Source organism: Camelina sativa, chromosome 10 (genome assembly GCF_030686135.1).
Source record: "Camelina sativa cultivar CO46 ecotype springtype chromosome 10, ASM3068613v1".
Classification (NCBI taxonomy): Eukaryota; Viridiplantae; Streptophyta; class Magnoliopsida; order Brassicales; family Brassicaceae; genus Camelina; species Camelina sativa.
Genome location: NC_141889.1, coordinates 27,397,317 through 27,403,316, shown reverse-complemented (window position 1 = coordinate 27,403,316; position 6,000 = coordinate 27,397,317). Strand labels below are relative to the sequence as shown.

General features: G+C 31.4%; 1 long non-coding RNA gene across 1 annotated transcript; it reads left to right on the top strand.

Moving 5' to 3' along the window:
• The first annotated feature begins 828 nt into the window (after nucleotides 1-828).
• On the top strand, nucleotides 829-1,505 carry LOC104719839 (uncharacterized). Its single transcript, XR_756714.3, has 3 exons — nucleotides 829-994; nucleotides 1,298-1,360; nucleotides 1,447-1,505. It is a non-coding gene; the product is annotated as an uncharacterized LOC104719839 (long non-coding RNA).
• Nucleotides 1,506-6,000: the final 4,495 nt, after the last annotated feature.

Here is a 6,000-nt window from a genome sequence, read left to right as displayed (position 1 = left end):
TTTCGTATTCTACTTCACTGACAAAAGTTAGTGGTTAATTATTTTAATCGTCTTTGGTCTGTGATGTGATGATCTTCGGGTGACAAATGAAATATCTCGCTGCATATCATTTTCTATCTGGGTTATTAAACAATATGCAAGTCCGTGGCTAGTACACAAACGAGGATGTTTGTGATGTACTGATGTTGTAGGTTTATAGTTTTCTCGCTGAATATACTCATCACCAACAAGGTAAATATGCATTAGAGATGTTGGCCTTATTGCTCAACCTCTTATTAACATGTGCTTACGGTTAGAAATTAGAATGTTATTAATTTAGTTAATCCGTATTTCTTGTACAGCTCCGGTTTACCTTACAAACCAAAATTTACAAAGTGGATTGGGTTTTCTTTTTGTCGTCAAGTGGATTGGTTTTTAAATCCCTAAATTTGAGGAATTTTTTTTTTTTTTTTTTGAGGAAAATTTATGCTTCAATTTTTTTTCTTCTTCTTCTTCTTCTTCTTCTTCTTCTTCTTCCTCTGATCTTCTCTGAAAATTTAAGCTGTCGCAGCTTAGCCACAGCTTCGGACAAAGAAGCTAACGCTTTTTGGGCTTTAGATAATCGATTTTTAAACTATATTTTTTTGTTGATATTATTGCAATTTAACTCTAAATTTACATGAGCAAATTTGCATCTAAGATTTGAGAAGTGGGGTGTATGTTTAATATAAATAAAAATTATTGGGTGTGTTTCGTAATAGTTAAAAATATGAGGGTGTAAATTTCAAAACTATCAAAAGATTAAAAACACCTCCTCTCTTGAATCTTCTTAAAAACCTAGAAGCCTCTCTGACTCTGAGCTTTCTTCAGATAATCAGACACAAACTCCGGTATCGACGAACGAAACTAACTGAGATATCCAAAAACCTACTTCCAAGTTTCATTAACTTATCCGAGACACACAAGTTAGGCTTAGTATCTGCTATGGCTCCTGATGCTTCTACTGCTCTTGCAGGTCTGCTCTCTTCTTGCTCCTATATGTTTCGAATGAATGATGTATCGATCTCTTTCTTTGAATGTTTAAATTCTAGATTCCTTGATGGGTTCTCTTAGTTTTCTTTAGTTGAATTGATCTGATGACCAAGTTTCGTTTTTTTCTTTCGTTTTGTATTAATTTCAATCAAAAGTTTTGGATTGGCTCTATTATGGGGTCAAAGTTGATAAGAATTGAAGTTGAACACTTGGTGCGAGAGTACAAAGTTTTTGTAGCAATTTTGAATCTCTCTAATTTTGTTTACTCTTTGAATTCTTACTCTAGCGAGGGAGAAAGTTCAGCAATTCCTGAATGCAGCCATTACAGGGAACCTTGAATTCCTTAAGAGTGAGTTCTTTTTTTTTACTTCTCTCAATGTTCTTTTAGCTTTGATTCTTTTTTTTTTTGTCTACTGATATGACTTCTCCAAGCAGAGGTTGCTAAGGAGCTTGATGAAGGAAAAGACTTGACAAAAACTGTGGAGAGTATTAAAAGACGCAAACAAACGTGGGGGCGTATATATATTGAATTTCATATATATATATAGTATATATATATAGTATATTTTGTTGAGTTTAATTAGGGTTTATGGCGGGAGGTTATCATATTGACACTTACCTTTACTTCTTCTTCGTCGGGGATCTCCACCGCCTCCTCATCCTCCCCCCAACACAGCTGCGAACCACTAAACAAAAAGGACTAAAAATAATTGAAATTTTGATTTTTGTGGGTCTATCTATCTATCTCATCGGCGGTTACAGTATTCACTAACCGGCGGCAGATCCAAATCATCACGGGAGAGTCTGCTCGAGATCAGTTTTGCAAGACTTGTCAGCTTCTTTGTAAAGAAAACAATTGGCTACTCCTTCAGTGATGGCATTTTTGTTCTACAGGCATAAATAGCAGGTGAGGTCAGATATGAAGATACGGGTGACATTACTAGTTATAGCTTACAAGAGTTTAAGAAAGGTATTAATTACCTTTATCCCTGAACTTATGTATAGCAGCTTTGACAGTGAGAGTATCACTCGGTGATGATAATAGACTAAATAGTCTGAGGGAATGATCCTTCCATTCGTCTACAAGCTTTTTAAGAAGAGCAACACTAGCTTCTATGTTCTTTTTTATAGAGAATATCCCATTGCATGAAGCAATCAACGTTTTCAGTCACACACCTGAAAGCGATTGCTGTAGCTTCCTTGGCAAGAAAAGGATTTCCTTTAACTACACCATCTCCAAATAATTTAAAGGAAAGAGTGAATATCTGTTTCACTGTGTTGCTTCCTGGTAAAAAACGCTACTTTCCTTCAAAAAGGGGTAAACTGTCGCCTGTGCGCACCATGCTTGTGATCAGAATCGACAATCGCATTAAGGTGTTTGTTTTGTTTACTACTACTACTACTATTTACCACTACTCTAGCGGATGACGCAGGGAATGTAAGCCCGCACCAAGATCGTCAAATGAAGAAGGTGGAATTAGCAGCTGATCTTCCTTTCCTAACAGCAGCTTCATCTAAAAGTATGGTCGCGAGCGTCTGGCTCCGACAAAATGCTGATTTAAAAAGAAAAAAAAAGATATGGTTGTTACAAACATTACATACAGCAGATGAGGGAAATGACAAGAGAAAAAATAAAACTGGACTCACATCTCAACAAATCGCAGTATGAGATCCACTGACTGAGGGCTGTAGCCCTTGTTATTAATCGGCTAGTGGTAACAAGTTATTCGCCGATGAATACAAGCCAGCAGATAAATCACTTTTGAAGTAGGCCTGTCACCATTTTACAGTTGAAGGAAAAATTAACACAAAACACAAATTTCAGACACACTCGTATGTGGTAGGTCCTCCCTATCCTAGCTAGTTTACAAAAATTAAAAATAACCTGAGCCATCGGCCAAAGTATAACCGGAAAGCTTGTCCTCGCCGTGATACCTAGGACTGTCCCTCAGCATGGGAAAAAGATAAGTCAAAGCAAGAGGTTTACTACGCAACATGATCGCTAATGCAACAAATGCTGCCACCCTACAAGTAGAAAACAATGGAGTAATAAGAGAAACAAAAGATAACTGAGTGAGTGAATACAACACCATTCAATATCACAGGAAACAAAATAAACCACCTCAGAAGATTTGGAAGAACAAGTAGTAGTATCTTGTGCATCGTGCAGCCCAACTAGTGAGAAGGCGATCAAGTGCCCACATAACGAAAGTACAAGTGTTTATCAGTTTGAAGTTGGTTGATCCAAGCATCTGATGTTTCGTAGACAAATTTAGGAATATGCGATGATGAGACATCATGGGACCAAGGAAATTTCTTGAACACGTTCAACCATTGTGATGATACTTGGGAAAAAGCTCTCTCGAGGTAAAAGTAAAAACTCCAAAAAGCGGGCCTTCGGCACAGCCTGATAACCAAACCAACAACTGACTGTATGTACCCACCGAGCAGAGAAAAAGAATTTTCACATTACGTTTTGTTTGGCGAGGAAAAGCCGCAAGATCTGAGGGAACGATCTTTGCCGCAGCTTCGGACAAAGACTCTAACGCCTTTTTGGTTTCCTCCGCCACAGCTTCGGGACAAGAAGACACTAACACCCGCCTCCTCCGCCTTCGGATTAGATTTGATCGGAGAATCCATTAATTAGGTTTTCTCGCTTGACCGGGCGTCGCTTAAACACACAACAATTTTGGCCTTTTCAAAATTAGTTAGTTATTAACTTCGGTGGGTAATAAATTATTAAATTTCCTGTTTTTTTATTTGTAAATTTTCTATAAAAACAAAAAATACCCTATATATTAATAAAGAAACACACTTTTGAAAAAGCTGACGTATCGCCACTAGAGAGCTCTGTGCACCTTTTAGCAAAATACTTTTAAATTTTCTACTTAATTACATTAACTTGCCATTATATTTTCAAAAAAAAATGATTAACTGAATAATAATTAGATATGTCATCACTTCTCACACAAATTTAAATATCATATATTAAAACTAATTAAATAATTACATACTATTTTAAGGCAAAATTTCACTAAAATTTACTTACAAATATATAAATTAAAGTTATATTGATTTCTTAAAATCAATATAAGTAAAATATTCTGAAAAGGATATAAAAACATATCAATTAATATAACGTTAATAAAATAAAGAACATATAACTTATTAACAAAATCATATAAAAACAAAATATTATTTTTATGTTAGTATTGATTACCATAAAAATTTAAATAACAAGCTTTCAATAGTTATTATAATTGATTATAAAAGGAAGTATATTACCCATGAATTATCTGTAACTCATTAAAGAGACTTAATTCCAAATAAATATAGATTTATATATATATATATATATATATATATATATTCATAAATAGATATAAAAATGACAACAAATTAGAGGATATCATGATGTGTGATTATTTATATATATATCTAAGTATGTAAACTAATTAATCTCAACATTTAGTGTGATTATTCATTAAAAAATGGAAATATTGATAACCAAATAGGAATATACATTCCACATACAAAAAATCTATGTTTTTTTCTTTACAATTTGATATGCATTTTGTTTGATAATTTTATTTCATAATGTTAAATATTTTTTACAAATTTTGTATCCGTACACCTTCTTAAGTGTACAGATGTCTGTACACATTTATCTGTACATATTATTAAATGCACAAATATAATTTTTACAAAACCATTACAGTACAGACATTTAAAACCCTAAAAATTAAACAAATTACATCTGTACATTTAATAATGTGTATATACATCCGTACACTTAATAATGTGTACAGACATCTGTACACTTAATAAGGTGTATAAACATCCGTACAATTAAAAAGGTGTATGGATACAAAATTCATATCAAATTGTAAAGAAAAAAATATAATTTTTTTTTGTATCTAAAAAGTTTTCTAAAAAAATTATATTAACAATTATTTAAAAAATCAAGAAAATGGAAGAAAAGAGGAATAATGGTATGAGATGTAATTAAGTAGCGATTTTGAATGGCAAAAAGGCGCTGTAGAAATAGTTGAACAGCTGGTCAAGGTGGGTTTTTCTAATTGTAAATAGTGAATGTATGGGTTTTCAAATTAAGTATCAAAAAATGTATGTTTTTGCCAATTATCTCTTATTGTATATATTACTATATAAGTATGTAAACTAATTAATCTCAACATTTAGTGTGATTATTCATTAAAAACAATGGAAATATTGATAACCAAACAGGAATATACGTTCTAATTTTATATTCATATATTTGCTATTAAAAAGGAATGAGACAATAACCTTTATCATTATAAATAAAGTTAGTACCCCACAAAAAAAATCATAAAATATTTAAAATGAGTGATTATTAGATTATGCAAAAAATTTATAGTTACTCGATAAACCATAAATATAAATTTGATTTTTAAAGCACATAAAAATATATATATTGCCACAAATTGTAATATTTTATAAATATTTTATTTACCCACGTTCACATATTTCACGGGTGAAATGTATTCTTACATGTTGATTTTGGAATTTCACAAATTTTTTTCGTAATAGTTTTTTGGTAATAATCCGTCATTTATAGAAAATATTAACAAAACGACTAACTCAAAAGATTTAAATAGCCCCTAATCAAAAATATTAAATCAATAAATTAGATTATCTTCAGAAAATTTAGTTTAGAATCCGATTGTTACTATCATATAATAAAATTAAATAATTAAACTACTGAATAATTTAGTATATATTGTTATGGTTACATAAGAAACATGCAAAATTGTTATGATTACAAAAAAAAAACATAAGATATATGAATTTGATTTTTAAAACCACACAAAAGACATGTTTCAATAAATAGTAACATTTTATCAATATTTTCTCTACCATAAAATCTCTTACACATTCAAAGATTTCAAAAATAAAACATATTTTTTACACAAAAATGTAACTTTGAATAATTAAATAAAAAACTTTAGT